A 19,626-nucleotide genomic window follows, 5' to 3' on the forward strand; every position below is an offset into this window, starting at 1 on the left:
GTGTTGCTTAGAGAACTTTAAAAAAAAAAAAACATATGCCCTTAAAGTAATTCAAGGACAGGTCAGGAGACACCCTCTCCTCATTCTTTACTATAGGACTCCAGTTAAGGATGGGCCAGAAATGAGCCTTTCTAGATATTTCAGAAAAGTCCATAGATGGGTTATAAAGACTTTTAAGAATATCTCTGTATCTGTCTGTGAGTAGTGCTTATCAGGATTTCCTAACAGCACAAAGGCAAGTCCATATACTCGCTCAGCTGTGAGAAGAATGGGAGGTGGACTGGGCGGACCGTTAGGACCATCCTTAGCTGGAGCTTCAGTGGGTTTTTTACTATATGCTGATCACCAATGTAAGTCTAGGCGGATTTTTGTGAGAGAATAGTGTTTGTGGCCAGGACCTCTTTTGGGCATCTCTTCCTAAGTAGAATACACAACAGATAAGGGAGTAGGGGAGGTAATACAGGGAAGCTACTCTTTCCAGCTCAGAAGGAGTTGATGAAGCCCATATATGCATTCAAGAAGCCCATGGGATCCTCTAGCTGTGGATAGTGGCTAATGTGGTCATCCAGAATCGACACTGTGGACCGTGGCAGCGTTTTCCTGTACAGCTCCAAAAACTCTGGATAGGGATTTACAGGATCCAGTGGCCCATAGATAAAATGAATGGGAATAGTTACAGAAGCAAGAGGTCCCACCCAGCGTCTTCTAAACTTCTTCCTCTGGTTGATGTACTGTAAGAGACTGTCGATAACTAAGTTCCCATCGTTGTTGCGAATCCCTGCCCACATGTCCCACAGCTCACTCTCAGAGGGGCGGGTGTACCGCCCAAAGACTGGGGTGAGACCTCGGGGGAATACAAAGAAGTTCATCAATCGAGTGAGGATGGGTGACAACTTGCCTCCATCTTTGAGAAGCTTTTGGAGAAGGAGAGGACGGTGAGTCTCAGGAAATATACCTCCATTTGACAGACAGACTCTTTATGGGAAGCCGGCCGGATCCATTCTGCTTGAACCTGTAGAGCAGCTCCTGAGCCACGATGTCCCCATAGTCATGAGACAAAAGGTTGACCCTCCGGTTCTGGAGCCCCAGGTGTCACAGAAGTGCTTCCACAATGCTGGCCTGCTTGAATATGGAGTAGTGGTGTGGTCTTGGTTTGTCACTGAAGCCAAAGCCCAAGAAATCAAGGGCAATCACTCGATGAAACCTCAGGGTCAGACCTTCCCAAATCTTGTACCAGTCATAGCTGGATGTTGGAAAGCCACGTAAAAGCACAACTATCTCAGGACTTCCAACCACACCCACAGAGTCTTGGTAGAAGATGCGCAGTCCCTTGTAGGTGAAAAATTTGCCCGATGACTTCCATGAGTGAAGAGCAGGAGAAAGTTGGGGTGGTGGGATGTGCAGATAGGCCACCAGCAGGGGCACAGCTAACAGCCCCACCTGCACCCACCACTCCCTCATCCTGATTCAGGTAATACCTGGGCTACAAGACTCCATGTTTGGGGAAAACCGCTGTGTCGTCTTTCTGTCAAGACTCATTTCCTTTCAGTGGATGTTCTTGGCATTTTTTTCATCATTATTAGGTAATCTCCAAAAACTCAGCACTACCCAATAATTTATTCCAATTGTAATCTTTGCTAAGTGCTTGACTTTATTTCAGACAGTATTAGTATTTGCATACATTTCTACGAAGCACATACATTATTCACCCAATTCTAATCTTATTCCATGGGTAGGACAGGTATTATTAAATTTTATCTTGTTTTTTTATTGTATCCTGGCTCTCAGTCTCCAATAAACATATATTGTATTGCTTTAATTATAGTAGATAAGCAGTAAATGATTAATGATCGTGATGATGACACATAATAATTTATATTAATCAAAGCCTTTTAACATGTTACCTAACATTAACATTGTACAGTTGATAAGGCATATATTATCATTTCCTTAAAAATAAAGGGAAAGTAGATGCAAAAAGGCACGTGATTTATGTAAAGTTATCCAATAAATTAATGGTTAAGCTATCTTCTCATACTTATAGAAATATTTCCTCAAAGGGATGGCTGGTCATTGCTTTTTTGGGGCAGAGGAGAGCTAATAATTTTTACTTTTTTTAGGATACACCAAAAAGGGATGCCTGGGTGGCTCAGTCCATTAAGTGTCTGACTCTTGATTTTGGTTCGGGTCATGATTTCAGGGTTGTGAGATTGAGCCCTGCAGTGGGGTTCCTCGTTTAGGGAGGAGTCTGCTTGGATTCTCTCTTTCCCTCTGCTCTCCCCACCCCACATGCACGCTCTTTTTCTCCCTTACTCTCTCGTTCTCACTCTCAAAATAAATAAATTTTTAAACACCAAAGAATCATGCAATGCAGCCAGCATTGGATGCAGTCTTGGGCCACAAGTCTGCACACTTCTTTGCAACTGGTCCTGTGATAGCAGAACCTTTCATCTCACCTTTATTGTTTACTATAACCCCTGTTTTATCTTCAAAATAGAGAAACACACCATCTTTTCTTCAGTATGAATTTTGTTGTGGAATTACCACTGCTGAATGCATCTTCTTTCTGAGCTCTGGTTTGCATTTCTTCACTGTGGCCGTCAGCATGTCACTCATACTAGCACCTCGAAGTCTGTTCAGTGTTCCTTGATCCCCTTCACAAAAATGATAAACAGATTTTTTGGCTCCTGTGCTGTCAGCACAGCTGGTCACAGCTCCTACCAGAAGACCTAGGGAAATCTAGAATTTCGCACCAGAAGACCTGCCACGTCCTTACTTTGAAATCTTGAATGCCAGAAAGAGACAGAAAGCTTCCTGGTATCTTGACAAGAATTTATAGGTTACTGTATTTTATTTTTTTCATTTGAGACAGAGAGAGAGAGACAGAAAGAAAGAAAGAGAGAGGGAGCATGTGAATAGGAGGATGAACAGAGGGAGAAGATCAAGTAGGACTCCCTGCCCATTGGGGAGCCCACAGCAGGGCTTGGTCTCAAGACCCCAAGATCACGGCCTTAGCTGAAGTCAGACTCTTAACCAATTGAGCCACCCAGGTGTCCCCTGCTTACTGCTTTTTAAAATAATTTATCATGTGTTTCATTTTTTCATTTAAGATCATGACTTTAGCGACAGCGACACAAGATGGCAGCCACCATGGGCTCGGGAGTAAAAGTCCCTCGCAATTTTCTACTGTTGGAAGAACTGGGAGAAGGCCAGAAAGGAGTAGGAGATGGCACAGTTAGCTGGGGTCTAGAAGATGACGAAGACATGACACTTACAAGATGGACAGGGATGATAATTGGGCCTCCAAGAACAATTTATGAAAACTGAATATACAGCCTTAAAATAGAATGTGGGCCTAAATACCCAGAAGTACCCCCCTTTGTAAGATTTGTAACAAAAATTAATATGAATGGAGTTAATAGTTCTAATGGAGTGGTGGACCCAAGAGCCATATCCGTGCTAGCAAAATGGCAGGATTCATATAGCATCAAAGTTGTCCTGCAAGACCTCCGGTGCCTAATGATGTCTAAAGAAAACTTGAAACTCCCTCAGCCATCCGAAGGACAGTGTTACAGCAATTAATCAAAAAGAGAAACCACAGACCCTCCCCTCCCCCCCATTCGATTTAAGCAGTCATTTTCCACAGTAGTACATTTTCTAGATACATCTTGTAGACCTCAAAAGTACTGAAAAGGAAGCTCCCATTCAAAGGCAATTTATCTTAAGATACTGTAAACGATACTAATTTTTTGTCCATTTGAAATATATAAGTTGTGCTATAACAAATCATCCTGTCAAGTGTAACCACTGTCCACATAGTTGAACTTCTGGGATCAAGAAAGTATATTTAAATTGATTCTCATCATAACCGGTGGGGCACATCTAACTCAACTGTGAAAAGACACATCACGTAATCACCTTGCTACTGATTACATGGCCTGGGGTCTCTGCCTTCTTCCCTTCTCCTCCTGCTGGCTCCCTCCCTCCCTCCCTCCACCCACCCCTCTGTCCCTGCAACAGCCCTCCAGCTTGGGGTGGCTTGCTAAAATAGGCGTGAAGGGTTCAGGTCGCAGCCTGTGGGACTACTGCTGGGTGTGCAGGGGTGCTCCAGCTGCACCCCTGGTTTCTTTTTTAAAGTCTTAAATGATGCCCTCCCCCCTCCAAGCCATCATCCTTTCTCCACTTCCCATGACCTCGGCCGAAGCATAGATTGTAACCCCCTCTGCTCCCCTCTGAAATTGGCCTTTGGTGAGGAATTCAGGGCTTTTCCCATATCTTCTCCCCCACCTTAATTGAGGGGTGCTGCTTTTTCCTTCCTCCTCAAGTCCCTTTTGCACCATCACCACCCAATACTTCCTTGCTTTGGCCAGAAGCCATCAGGTAAGGTTGGAAAGAGTCTCTGACTTCCCTCGTTTAGTTTGGAACCACATTTACTCACTCTCCACCAGCCTGGGAATGAATATTGGGTCCTCAGCCCTGCCACCCTCTGCTGTCATCATCAGCTGATGCCGTTTTTTTAGCTCAGGTTTTGATAAAGTGAAAAGAACAGTCACCAGGGGTACTCAGACCTGCCAGCTCTCAAAGTGCTTGGTGGTAAAACTTGGAGAAAGGCCACAGAAGACACTTGTAAGCACACATGATCCCTTTAAATGAATTGTTTTCTTTTCTTGTAATTGCTTTTGCTTTTAACAATTGAAGTTTTAAACAGGGTTCTCATGTGGTCATCTTACAATCCATTTGGGTCTAGTTTGGAATCTGACAACTGGAATGAAAAGAACCTTGGATTCGGTGCATACTTTGGTTTTGGTGCTGCTGTGTCTCATGGTTCTCAGCAGGGATCGAGAAAGAACTCAGTGTGCACAGCAGATCCCCGAAACTGGCGGGCTTGACTTCCTGGCAAATTGCTGCGTTTTTCCACTTTTCTGTTCAGGACCACTAAATGCTGAGATGTGGATGCATACCGAAATAAAAGCGATTCATTGTGTTTTTTTTTTTTTTTTTTTTTTTTTTTTCATTGTGTTTTTAAAAAAAAAAAATCATGACTTTAATAGCTATGACTTAGTAAACATGTACCTATGCAAAGCAGTACCCAGGACAGAAAAATTCCCAGGGACAGAAAAATATCCAGGAAGTGAGGTTCAAAGATTATTCATTTTTTTCACTAGGTGAATCTCAACTTGGCAAAACTGTGGGTACTCTTTTTTTCTTTTTAAACCTGACTTGGATGAAAATAGACAAATATTTTAATTTAGATTCCTTTATTTCTCTATTTTCATGTTCGTTAGCTTGTTGTTACCACCTAATATGGTGTGTAGGGTGGAGCAGAGTTGTAGCTGGACTTTCAAGTATGGAGCCCAAAGCCCTTTAATCACTATCATGCTGTTATAAATTTATGAAAAAAAGACACACATTTTTTTTGACTTTAGGGTAGCAGATAAGTTGTTGTTGTTGTTTTTGTTTTAATAGAAAGAAACACAGAAGAGAGAGCTCAGGCCACTGACTGGCTATGTCACTCATACCAGCACCTGGAATTCATACCAGCACATATACGTATATCTTGCTTTAAACATAAATTATACTGTCATTCTACTTATGGGTAGAACTGCCTTATGATTAGGCTTTGTCAAAGCTATGCCCCTCTTAGCATGGATTGGTTTTCTTCCACATTTCTTCCTGACTATTCTCTCACCTCTTATAGGTCCTAACCTAAATGTTACCTTGTCAGTATGGTTTCCAGGCCAGCCTATTTAGAATTGCAGCCCTGGTCCAACACTCCCCATCTGCCTTTTTTTTCTTCTTCTTTTTTTTAATAGCATAAATTACTTTCTAGCACATTATCTAACTTTTATGTTTTTTGGTTTTCTTATATTCCATCTAAAAAATGTGAGCACTACAAGGTCAGGAATTTTTATCTGTTTTATTCTTGTTTTGGCTAAGAACAGAGCCTCACACATAGCAAAAACTAAATAATTATTGATTAACTGATATGTGAATACATGTCTTATGGCACTTTAGCTATTGTTTTCTCTCATGGATTCCAAAGTGGGACAACTATTTATCAAAATCTGCTAATCGATGTGACGATTACTGTGTGTAAACTTACTGTATAAGTTCAGGGAAAAAAGAATCGAAGGAGCTCATAGTAGGTGCTTAGAAATTTTAACATTAATGTTAATACAGAGAAATATTGGCCATTTACATTAGTTTGGGCTAGTTATATTCACAATTTCCTGAGTAATTAAAAAATAATTTTAAAAATGAGGTAGTCCTTTTATCTGATGCTGTAATTGGTTACATCACCACAAAAAACTGCTCAGACTTGTAAATGCTGAGGATTTGGTGAGGATTCCAGACATTTGTTATCTGTGTAAGCAGATATTTTATCAATATTTATCAATATTTTATACCAAATATTGATACCAGTAATATAAAAGTGTAGTTTTAGGGGTCAAAACTTTATACAAATATTCCCAGATGTCAGTGCCAAATGTTATGGTTTGATTTTTTCCCCCAGTATTATTGTGAAATAATTGGCATACATCACTGTATAGGTTTAAGGTACACAGGATAATGGTTTAGTTTACATACATTGTGAAATGATTATCATAATAGGTTCAGCTAACATCCGCCTTCTCAAATAGACACACAAAAAAAAAAGAAAAAAAGAAAAATAAAGGAAAATCATGGACTCCCCACCCCCACCTCTGTTTAGCTACAAGACTGATCTCTTTTCCTATAAGTTTACTTGTTTTAGTTTTTTTTTTTTTTAAGGATTTTATTTATTTATTCATGAGAGACACACAGAGAGAGAGAGGCAGAGACACAGGCAGAGGGAGAAGCAGGCTCCATGCAGGGAGCCCAATGTGGGACTCGATCCTGGGACCCCAGGATCATGCCCTGGGTGGAAGGCAGGCACTAAACTGCTGAGCCACCCAAGGATCCCTTTAGGTTTCACATATAAATGAGATCATACAGTATTTGACTTTATCTTTCTGATTTATTTCACTTATCATAATGCCTTCAAATTCCATCCATGTTGTCATGAGTGGTAAGATTCCTCTTTTTTTAATGACTGAATAATATTCTATTGTATATAAATACCACAACTTTATCCATTCACTCATCAATGGATACTTAGGTTGTTTATCTTGGCTGTTGTAAATAATGCTGCCATGAATATGGAAGTGCAGATATCTTTTCAAATTAATGTTTTCATTTCCTTTGGATATATTACCAGAAGTGGAATTGCTGGATCATACAGTAGTTCTATTTTTAATTTTTTGAAAATCCTCCCTGCTGTTTTCCATAGTGGCTGTATCAATTTACATTCCCAACATCAGCATACAAGATTTCTCTTTTCTCCACATCTTTGACATTTCTTTCTTTCTTTCTTTTTTTTCTTGCCAGCCTTTCTTTTCTTGTCTTTTTAATGATGGTTATTCTAACAGGCATAAGGTGAAATCTCATTGTTGTTTTAATTTTAATTTCCCTAATGACTAGTAATGTTGAGCACTTTTTCATACCTGTTGGCCTTTCATATATTGTTTTGGAAAAATGCCTTTTTGGGTCCTTTGCCCACTTTTCAATTGGATTATTTATTTATTTTTTGCTAGTAAGTTGTATGAGTTCTTTATATATTTTGGTTATTAACCTCTTACCAGATATATGGTTTGAAAATATTTTTTCTCATTCCATAGGTTGCATTTTCACTTTGTTGGTGGTTTCTTTTGCTGTGCAGAAGCTTTCTAGTTTGTTTAGTCTCATTTGTTTATTTTTGACTTTATTGCATATGCTCTAGGTGTTATATCCAAAAAATCACTACCAAGCCCATGTAAAGGAGCTTTTTTTCCCTATATTTTCCTCTAGGAATTTCATTATATCAGGTCTTATATTTAAGTGTTTAATCCATTTCAAGTTAATTTTTGTAAGTGGTACAAGATATGGGTCTAGTTCCATTCTTTTACATGTGAATATCTAATTATCCCAGTACCATTATTGAAGAAATTGTCTTTTCTCCATTCTTGATTCCCTTTTCAAATATTAGTTGGCCATATGTTTGGGTTTATTTCTGGGCTCCCGATTCTGTTACATTGGCTTTTGGGTCTGTTTTATGCCAGTAGTGTACAGTTTTGGTGACTATAGCTTTATAGGATAGCTTGAAATCAGGAAGAGTGATACTTCTGGCTTTGTTCCTTCTTAGGATTTCTTTGGCTTTTCAGGTCTTTTATGATTCCATATAAATTTTAGGAGCATTTTGTTTACTTCTGTAAAAGATACCATTGGATTCTTGATAGGGATTGCACTGAATTTACAGATAACTTTCAGTTGTATTGACAGTTTAATAATCTTAATTCTTCCAATCCAAGGACACAGGATATCTGTCCATTTACTTGTATTTTCTTCAATTTACTTCATCAGTGACATGTAGTTTTCAGCATAGAGATCTTTTATCTCCTTACTTAAATTTATTCCTAAGAATTTTGCTGGTTTTGGTACTATTGTAAATGGGATTGATTTATTTCTTTTTCAGAAATGGAATTTTAGTGTATAGAATCACCAATATTTATTGTATGTTAATTTTATATCTTGCAACTTTATTGAATTCATTAAGTTTAACAGTTTTTGAGTTTCTTTTTTTTTAAGATTTTATTTATTCATAGAGACAGAGGGAGAGAGGGGCAGAGACACAGGCAGAGGGAGAAGCAGGCTCCATACAGGAAGCCTGACGTGGGTCTCGATCCCGGGTCTCCAGGATCACACCCGGCTACAGGCGGCGCTAAACCGCTGCGCCACCAGGGCTGCCCAGTTTTTGAGTTTTGGTCGAGTCTTTAAGATTTTCTATATTGTATGTCATCTGCAAATCAAGGCAATTTTACTTCTTCCTTTCTAATTCTGGTATTCATTTCTTGTCTGACTGCTCTAGCTAGAGCTTATAGTACTATGTTGAATAGTACGGTGAAAGTGGGCATCTTTGTCTTGTTCCTGATCTTAGAGTTTTCATTCTTTTACCATTGAGTACGATGTTAGCTATGGGCTTGTCATATATGGCCTTTCTTATGTTGAGATGTATTCCTTCTATGCCTAATTTTTTAAAGTTTTTATTATGATTGGTGTTAAATTTTGCCAAATGCTTTTTCTGCATCTATTGACATGATCATGATTTTCTTTCATTCTATTAATGTGATGTATCATATTGATTGCTATGCATATGTTGAACCATCCTTGGAGCCCATGGATAAATCTCATTTGATCATGATGAATGATCCTTTTAAGGAATTCATTTTGCAATATTTAATGGCAGGCACATTTCCTGTATTTCAGGTCACACAGACCCAATTCATTTTAAAATCTGGCCAAATCCATATCCTATACAATTTTTTATCTAAATATATGTAAAATACAAGCATTTGGGGAAAAAATCCTTCAGACTTAGTGATCAAAAAATTTAGTTAAAATGGGCAGCCCGGGTGGGTCAGCGGTTTAGCGCCGCCTTCAGCCCAGAGTGTGACCTCGGAGACGCGGGATCGAGTCCCATGTCGGGCTCTCTGCATGGAGCCTGCTTCTCCCTCTGCCTGTGTCTCTGCCTCTCTCTCTCTCTCACTCTCTGTGTCGTTCTCTGTCTCTCATGAATAAATAAATAGAATCTTTAAAAAAATTAGTTAAAATAGGGACACCTGTGTGGCTCAGCGGTTGAGCATCTGCCTTTGGCTCAGGGCATCATCCTGGTGCCCTGACATCAAGTTCCACATCAGGCACCCCAGAGGGAGCCTGCTTCTCCCTCTGCCTGTGTCTCTGCCTCTCTCTCGTGTTTCTTGTGAATAAATAAACAAATAAATAAATAAATAAATAAATAAATAAGTTAAAATAGAAAATCATTCAAAAAGGTAATATGTAGCTAAAATATTTTATTTTAGTATAAAATATAAAAATGAATATTGTACCAATCTTTTGATTTGGGGCCAAAGCTTTTATTAACAGTTTTTAAAAAAGTTTTAGAATTCCTTTAGGTTTTCATGACTTCCATTCTTAATTTTTTTCTAAAGATTTTATTTATTTGCTCATGAGAGATACCGAGAAAGATGCAGAGACAGGCAGAGGGAGAAGCAGGCTCTGCATGGGGAGCCCGATGTGGGACTTGATCTCAGGACCCTGGGATCATGACCTGAGCCAAAGACAGCCACTCAACCACTGCCACCCAGGTGCCCCCTATTTTTAATTTTTTTTTATAGTTTTCTTACTCGTGTACAATTTCAAAATTTTTTCTTGAATGCTTTTTCTGAAGTCATTCCAAAGCATCCAATTTAATTATTTTACCTAATAACACTTCCTTTCCTTTTAATAAAACATTATTTTGCATATTATTTAGTTTAATTACATAATTTGAATAGAAGTACAGTCGACATAAATAGGTTCAAGATCAAGCAATGACCCTTAGAATGTAAACACCTCACCCAGTGAGAGCTAGAGAGTGGAGGCATTACTGGAGCATACTTGCTTGGTCCTGAGACTCTTGTTCTGCGAGCCTGACTAGTTACTAAACAGGAATGGAGAGCATCTGTGAGACAGTTAAGTGATGATTGGTTGAAAGAGCATCTATCATTCTCAGCTTTTGTTGTAGCTGTAAGAACAATTGAAGGAATGGAATTTAGTGTGATTTATTCATATTGTCTATTAACATTAACCGAGTTCTTCAGGTACTGGTCCTCCCCACATTGAAAAATACTGATACAAATTGGCTTAGCATTAAAGGGCATTTTGTGTTTGTGAAATGATTTGGTTCAAATTATTTCATATGCAATTGAAAAATATTTACACATGCATTTAAATGCCTATTCTATCACAAGAGGGCACTCATGCCCCATTCTTTATATCAAGTACTGTTTCAGACATTGATTCGAGAGGAATTATGACTGAAATAAAATTTCAACCTACAAATTGAATTTCAAGTTTAGTAAACTGTTTATTATCTGGTAGAACTGGGGATTAGTGATTACATTTATGCAAATACAGGGATTCTTAATACATTAATATACATTAATATTACACAGAGTATAAAAACATGCAAAACTTGCTATGGTAAACAATATTTCATTTTTTTGATGAGTCATTTCAAGGTCTTCATTATTTTAAAATTTGATTATTATTTTATTAATTACGAATTATTGAAATGAGGTTTCCAATTGTCTATCACACAATCATTCAACACTTTAAGCATCTACTCTTTGTTATTTAACTTCTTTGGACAAAAGATTTACTGTATTTTAGAGAATGTATCAGATGCTGCATCAGTTTATTTAAATTGCAGCTTTAATAATTTTAGTATGTATTGGTTATCTATTGTTGTCTATTTATCCCCAAATTTAGTAGCTTAAAATAACAATCATTTATTATCTCATAGTTCCTGAGCGTCAGGAATCTGGGAATAGCTTAGCAGGGTGCCTTTTACTCAGGGTGTCTCACAAGATGGCAGTCAAGCTCTTGGCCAAGACTGCCGTCCTCTCAAGGCTCAATTGGGACTGAAACATTTGCTTCCAAACTCACTTATCTGGTCCTCTCCATAGAAAAGACTTACAACATGACGATTGACCTCTCCCTCGACAAGTGATATACGTGTAAGAAAGAGAGAGTCCTTAAGATGGAGACCATAATCTTTTTATAACCTATCTCTGAAGTGACATCCTTCTGCTATCTTTTATTAGAAATGAGTCTAAATCAATCTACACTAAATGGGAGGGAATCCCCTTACACAGGGTGTGAATGAATACCAAGAGATTAGTGTCATTGGAAATCAGCACAGAGGCTGCTACTACATAGCTAAATAAGTATGAGCCATGTAAAGACAGAAATTTCCCCAGGATTATTACTCTGTCAGTGGATGAATTTGGACATGACAGAGTTGTGATGCTCAACATTTTAAGCAGGACTTGAGTGAAACAAATATTCAAATTTGTATTCAAGTTTTGAAAAAAATTCTTTATTAATTAAAGATTGTGTCTGGCATAAGTAAATAGCAAAAATGATTGAAAATTTGCTAAAATTTGAAAGAAAATGGAACCTAAAATGTTGGATTTGGAGGAGTGCATGGTTAGCTCAGTTGGTTAAGCATTGGTCTTGTGATTTCAGCTCAGGTCATAGGGGGTGAGATTGAGCCCCAAGTTTGGCTCCCCGCTTAGCAGGAAGTCTGCCTGAGATTCTCTACCTCTGCCCCTCCTATTCACGCATGCTCTCAAGTGCTCTTTTCTCTCAAAACATAAATCTTTAAAAAAAAAAAAGTTGGATTTGGAGTTGACAATATGGTGGGACTGGATGGTACTGGAACTGGTTTTTGATTCCATGTTCTCTGGCCAAGGCAAGCCTGGGCCATGGTTTGATATGGAATAGGCAAAGGTCAGATGACCACTCTGAGGTGTTTCCTGTGCTCTTGAGGGAAACCCATATATATAAAGAACCTCCTGAGATCTTGAAAATGGGCAAGGACGAAGCGTTTACTTTGAAAAAATTAGAGTGTTCAAAGCAGGCCCGAAAAAAAAAAAAAAAAAGAAAATGGGCAAAGATCTTGGTGATTTTATTAAGTAACAGACTTTTAGTTTTTCTCCCAGGCTTTCATTACAAAATGATCTGTTAATTCCTCATCTTTATGCAAAAAGAATGGATGGATTTTGCCAGTTTTGTGGTATTCTGATACTCGATCATTTACATATTAGTTTCATGTTAATTTTGTAACTTTCCCAAGTATAGATTAAAATATGCAGCTCACCTATCTTTTTTCTATTTATTTTATTTTAAATGTTTATTTTAAAATGTTTGCTTTATTTATTTTTAAATAAGTGATATAATGACAGCATAAAATTCAAAAGTTTTCAAGAGAGTATATCCTAAGTCTTCCTCTCACTTTTATTTCTCAGTCTCCCAATTCCTTCCAATTTACTCACGTCTAGGATATCTTTCCTTAGCTATTAAATATACATGTAAGAATTATATGTGTGTATATATATGTATACATATATATGTTTCTTTCTTTTCTTTGGACAAATAGTATTCCATATGCACTGTTCCATTCCTTTCTTTTTTTCACTTAACAATATATCCTGGCATTCTTGTCATATCAGCATATATAATGCTTCTTCATTCTTGTTTGAAGAATGTATAATATTTAGTATTATCAATATACCATCATTTATTTATCCTGTTCTCTGTTGATAGACTTGAGGTTTCCAATTCTTTGTTATTTGAATGATGTCACAATACACAAACTTGTTTATTCATTTTACTTTTATTCTTAACATTTAATATCATTAATCTTTGATGATTCAGGAGACATAAAGATTTTACAGTGTATAAGGGTTATTATTATGATGTTGATTAACAATACACAACATTATAGATATAAAAGCCATAAATATTGGGGCACCTGGGTGGCTCTGTTGGTTAAGCTTCTGACTTCTGCTCAGGTCATGATCTCAGGGTCCTGGTATTGAGCCCTGCATCAGGCTCCATGCTCAGTGGGTTCTGCTTCTCCTTTCCCTCTGTTTGCCCCTTCCCTAGCTCATGATCTCTCTCTCTTCTCCCTCAAATAAATAAATAAAATCTTAAAAAAAAAATAAAGCCGTATTGGGGATCCCTGGGTGGCTCAGTGGTTTGGCACCTGCCGTTGGCCCAGGGCACGATCCTGGAGTCCCAGGTTCGAGTCCTGTGTCAGGCTCCCGGCATGGAGGCTGCTTCTCCCTCTGCCTGTGTCTTTGCTTCTCTCTCTCTCTCTTATCATGAATGAATAAAAAAAAAATCTTAAAAAGAATAAAGCCGTATTAGTCTAGATTTTAAAAAAGGTTTATTTATTTGAAAGTGAGAGTGAGAGGAGAGAGAGAGAGAGAGAAGGGGGAGGGAAAGGGAGAGAGAAATCTCAAGCTGACTCCTCACTAAGCACAGAGCTGGATGGAGGTTGATCCCACAACCCTGAGATCATGACCTGAGCCACAATCAAGAGTTGGACACTTAACTGACTGAGCCACCCTGGCACCCTAGTCTAGATTTTTCTTTAAAGGTTTATTTATTTACTCATGAGAGAGAGAGAGTGAGAGAGAGAGAGAGAGAGAGAGAGAGAGGCAGAGACACAGGCAGAGGGAGAAGCAGGCTCCATGCAGGAAGCCCAACATGGGACTCGATCCCAGGTCTCCAGGATCATGCCCTGGGCTGAAGCTGGTGCTAAACCACTGAGCCAACTGGGTTTCCCTAGATTTTAATAACTATAAGATATACTTTAAATTTTGTCATTTCTCTACTGTTTATTATGAAAAAAATTAATTATATAGAAAAGATGAAGTAATAATATAAAGAATACTTATATACCTATCATCTAGATTTAAAATTTGGTCATATTTTGCCATATTTGCCTTATTTTTTAATCCACAGGAATCTCTACCTATGCTTATGGAAAAATGGCAGGAAAGTCACATCATGAGATTCCAATTTTGTATCTACTTTTAGATACAAATAATTCCTTAACAGTAACCTAGATTCAATTTATGAATCTCTATTATTGGCATTTATTGAGGAAGAGGGTAGAAATAAAAAGGAGTGTAACAAGTTATGTTACCTGGGGTTCAAATAGACTCTGATGAGTGAAATTAGGGCACATGCTTCTTCACCCCTATTAGGGCACATGCCTCTTCACCCCTAAACCATTTATAAAAGTTGAGTTCCTTCTAGGGAAAAGATGTAAACTCCACCATTCAGTAAGAATTCAGACACATATTTTGTTCAGGTCAAAAGAGTGGACCACCATGGGAATCTTAGATTATAGAGAGCATGACCAAGACTCTGAGAAAGAATTCATTAGAAGAGAGGAGGGTATCTGACAGGTTAGGTCATGCTCAGGAACAGCACACACATTGTGAACAGATTCCAGCAACAACGCAGAGGTCAAAACATGGTTTGTATATCCCAGGAGAAAGTGGTTGTGTTACTAATTGCTAACACACTTACTGAGCTACCGTGTTACTAATTGTAATGAAACAGTAACTTTGAGACTCAAGTAAGTTTATCGTGAGATACTTTACATCAGTGTAATACAGAAAAAAATGGTTTCTATGTGTTGCATAAGCATTAGTGCCATCTCTTGTGAGCCGTGGTGTTTTGGTTCTACCCACAATAGAATGGTTACCGGGGTGCCTGGGTGGCACAGTTGGTTGAGTGGTTGACTCTTGGTTTTGGTGCAGGTTGTGATCTCAGGGTTGTGAGATTGAGCCCTTTGTTGGGCTCTGTGCTCAGTGCAGAGTCTGCTTGAGAGTCTCTCTGCCCTTCCCTCCTGCTCTTTCTCTCTCAAATAAATAAATCTTAAAAAAAAAAAAAAAAAGAAAGAATGATTAACTAGTTTTGGGCACTGGTGTTAGGAGAAGAGTTCCATCTCAGAATGATGCCTCTGAGAGACTATTGAGGCTTGAGGCTGTGGGTTCTTGGGATGGCCATTTGTAGTGGCTAACCATAAATTAGGACTGACCCATTGGCTGGTGAAAGCACCCTTGATTCTTCCTGGAAATTCTTGAGGAGAAATGATTTCCTTCTAGCAGTTAAGGAGATGAGGACATGTACATTTGGAATTCTTTTTATACTTTTATGTGGAACTTTACAGTCTCACTGGCAGATGGATAAAGGATATGATTTTGATAGAAATGGACCTAATCACTAAAAAATGTATTGCTGGGTCAGAACACATCCTTCTGGGCTCATAGGATTTTAGAGGAGGCATTTTTAACCCCATGGATGTCCACCCAATGTGAATCAGGCAGTCCCCAGTCCAAGTCTGATTCAGATAGGAACACTTTCACGAAGACTTTATTGAACCCATATGATAATATCTTCTAAGTTGTTTTCCAATTACCCTTTAGTCCCCATTATCTTGGAACCATAACAAAGGGGCAGCAAGAGAGACTGTGCTATTCTTTGCAGGGATGTTGTTTTATCTTTTAATATTCTAAATAGATCATTATGAGAAAACTTCTAAATTACTGAGATTTTATATATCAGAGGACACACTTCATCTTCCCTAATCTATGTGATCATTCACAAGGAAGAATCTTTAACCAGCCCCAGCAAGGACACCTTCAGACTCTGGCAGATGGATTCTAAACTGATTAGCTGGCAATGAAAAAATCAATAGCAAATGCATTATGTAAAAATGGGCCATTGAAAATTACCTTGAAGAGATAAAGTTAGATACTCAGCAGAGAGGGGGAAGGGTGGAAGAAAATGAGAGGTTCATTTAGATTATGTTTTGATACTAGTCCTCCTTGTCATTAACATCTAGCCTTTGCAACCATAAATTGTAAATATTCCACAGGTATTATATTGTTTTTAATTGATTTTAAAAGTCTGATTTATATATGGCTACAGTGCAGGTGACATATGAACAAAATTTGATTATCAACCGGACAAAACTGATATTCTGTAGAAAATGTATAGTTTGTTGAAGGTCCCTGCAGATTCACTGGAGTATTTCAATATTTTTCTTTGAAGATCATTTGAAAATAAATAAAATCTATGATGAGATTACTTGATTAGCTTTGAACACTTTCATTTTATAGTATTAAAGTGAGAATATTTTTGTGATGGCTTTGTAATGTGTTGACTAGGTTGAACTATATTTCCCAGAATTACTTTTCCTGTGTAGTTCCAGTTAGTGTAGGTCACAAGAGATATTCTTGTGCAAGTTTAGTAGAGTGGGAATGAAGCAGTAACCATTTTGTAACTCATACACTTTGCCACTTATATGCTGGTTCACATTGTTGGACCTGCAACCACTCCACCTTCCCTCCAAGTCCTTTTTCAGTTTCTCTGACTCTTCACCAGATGTGTGTTCACTTTGTTCTTGCTCGTCCCCACTATACACCCATCTTCCCTTCCTGTCTGCCTGCCCTGGGGACTTCACGTTCCTTCATCAGATTTGGGGACACTAGCCTTTATAGGGCCTGCTTAACCAGCTCTTACAGTCCCTATGTCAAATCCCTTCATAGAAGTGGTTCTCAATGGAGAGCAGTTTTGAATCCCATGGGACATTTGGTGATCCCTAGAGACAGGTTTGATTATCTTGATGGGAATGAGAGAGTGGGAGGAATAGTGGTGCAGGCAAGAGGTTAGCTGTTGGCACCCTGTTGGCAGACTTCAGATATATGGCTAAGTATCCTGCAGTGTGCAAGTCAGCATGCCCCACCCTGCCCAACACACGCATAGAATTATCTGGTCCAAAAATGTTACATTTGGAGATTAAGAAATTTGCAGGATTTTTGACTGGATAGTTTTTTGTTATGGGGTAGGAGTAGAGGAGCTGTGGTTCTGCTTTTCAGATTGAACCTTGACTGTTACTAATATTTTGAGCACTGGGTGTTACATGTAAGTGATGAATCACTAAATTCTACTCCTGAAATTAATATTACACTATATATTAACTAGAATTTAAATAAAAACTTGAAAAAAAGGCCAAATATAAATATTTTAGCAGTTTGTTCCTTGTCAACAAAGTTACACTTTCCTTAAAGACCAAAAAGATAAAAGCTTTTGATGAACATACACAACTAATAGCTCTCAATTTGTGGTGATATATTTATAGCTATAGGGCATGGTCAAATTTATTTATTTATTTATTTATTGGAGTTCAATTTGCCAACATATAGCATAACACCCAGTGCTCATCCCGGCATGGTCAGATTCTAATCTTTATGAAACACATACTGTATCATGAAAGCCCCAAATGTTCTCTGTTAAAGTGTTTTTTAATTAATAGATTTTTTTTTTAAACCAGTAGCTGTTGGGTTTACAGAAAAATAGAACAAAAAATATATATCCCCCACCCCTCAATGAGTTTTTACTATTCTTATTTTTTTTTATTAGTCTGCTTGGGTTGCTTTAACAGACTATGACAGATGAATGACTTGATGTTTAAAACAACAGAAATTTATTTGCTCACAGTTCTGGAGGCTGCCAGTCTAAGATCAATGTCCAGTAGATTCAGTTTCTGGGGAGAGCTCCCTTCCTGGTTTGTAAATAGTCACCTTCTTGCTCTGTGGCCACATGGCCTTTCCTCTGTGCTTAAGCACAGAAACAGAAACATATATAGGTAGAGGCACAAACACACAGAGATAAAGGGACAGACACACACACACACACACACACACAGAGCCCCCTAGTGTCTCTTCTAATAAGGACACTAATCCTAGTGTATCAGTATACTACCCATATGATTTCATTTAACCCTAATTATCTCCTTAGGTGCCCTATCTCCAAAAATAGTCACATTAGGGATTAGAGCTTCAACATATGGATTTTGGAGGTTACAATTTAGTTCATAGTAATGTTGTATAGTTCTATGGGTTTTGACAAATGGGTAATGTTATGTATCTTGCATTACAGTGTCTTATAGAATAGTTCATTGTCCTAAAGAATCTTCTGTGCTCCACCTATTCACCCCTCCCACAACCTTTGGCAATCACTGATCTTTTTACTGTCTCTACAATTTTACCTTTTCTAGAATACCAAATAACTAAAATCATACAGTGTTTAGCCTTTTCAGATAGGCTACCTTAGTTAGAAAATGCATTTAAGACTTCTTCATGTATTTTCATGGCTTGATAGATCATTTCTTTATATTGCTCAGCTATATTCCAGGATATGGATATGCCACAGTTTGTTTAAACCATTCACCTACTGAAGGACAGCTTGGTTGTATCCAAGTTTTGGAATTATGAATAAAGATGCTATAAATATTTGTGTGCAAACTTTTTTTGTGTGGATATACATCTTCATTTTATTTGTGTAAGTAGCCAAGAACATGATTGCTGGATTGTATGGCTAAGTGTATGTACGGTTCTGTAGGAAACTATTGGATTTTCTTCCAAAGTTTCTGTACCATTTCACATTCCTACCAGCAAAAAAGGAGCATTCATGTTGCTCCACATTCTTGCCAGCATTTGATGTTGTTTTCAAATTTTAGCCATTCAAATAGGTGTATAGTGATTTCTCATTGTTTTAATTTTCATTTCCCCAAGGACGTGCATTTCCTGTGCTTAATTGCTTCCTGTATATCTTATTTTTTACAAAAGATTTTATTTATTTATTTGAGAGACAGCAAGGTAGAGAACACAAGCAGGGGTAGCAACAGAGGCAGAGGGAAAAGCAGGCTCCCCACTGAGCAGGGAGCCCGATGTGGAGCTCAATGCCAGGATGATCATGACCTGAGCTCAAGGCAGACGCTTACCCAACTGAGACACCCAGGTGCTCCTGCCTTCTATATATCTTTATTGAGGTGTCTGTCCCAGATATTTTGCCTACTTTTTATTTTTTTAAAAATTTTATTTATTTATTCATGAAAGACACAGGTAGAGAGAGAGGCAGAGGGAGAAGCAGGCTCCATGCAGGGAGCCAGACGTGGGACTCGATCCGGGGTCTCCAGGATCACACCCTCGGCCGAAGGCATTGCTAAACCGCTGAGCCACCCAGGCTGCCCTTTTGCCTACTTTTAAATCAGGTTTTGTGTTCTCTTATTGCTCATTTTAAAAGTTCTTTCTATATTTTGGATATAAGAACTTTATCAGTATGTTTTACAAAGATCTGTGTGGTTTGTCTTTTGAATCTCTT

The 19,626-nt window shown here is 38.1% G+C and overlaps 3 pseudogenes; 1 reads left to right on the plus strand and 2 right to left on the minus strand.

The window, feature by feature from the left end:
* LOC118350514 (ubiquitin-conjugating enzyme E2 variant 1-like) overlaps positions 1–3,786 on the plus strand; it is a 39,416-nt pseudogene extending 35,630 nt beyond the window's left edge.
* On the minus strand, positions 56–1,498 carry LOC112658474 (mesoderm-specific transcript homolog protein-like; annotated as a pseudogene).
* Positions 2,362–2,963, minus strand: LOC112658316 (60S ribosomal protein L23-like; annotated as a pseudogene).
* Positions 3,787–19,626: the final 15,840 nt, after the last annotated feature.

The sequence above is a fragment of the Canis lupus genome, chromosome 12 (assembly GCF_003254725.2).
Source record: "Canis lupus dingo isolate Sandy chromosome 12, ASM325472v2, whole genome shotgun sequence".
In the NCBI taxonomy this organism is placed as follows: Eukaryota; Metazoa; Chordata; class Mammalia; order Carnivora; family Canidae; genus Canis; species Canis lupus.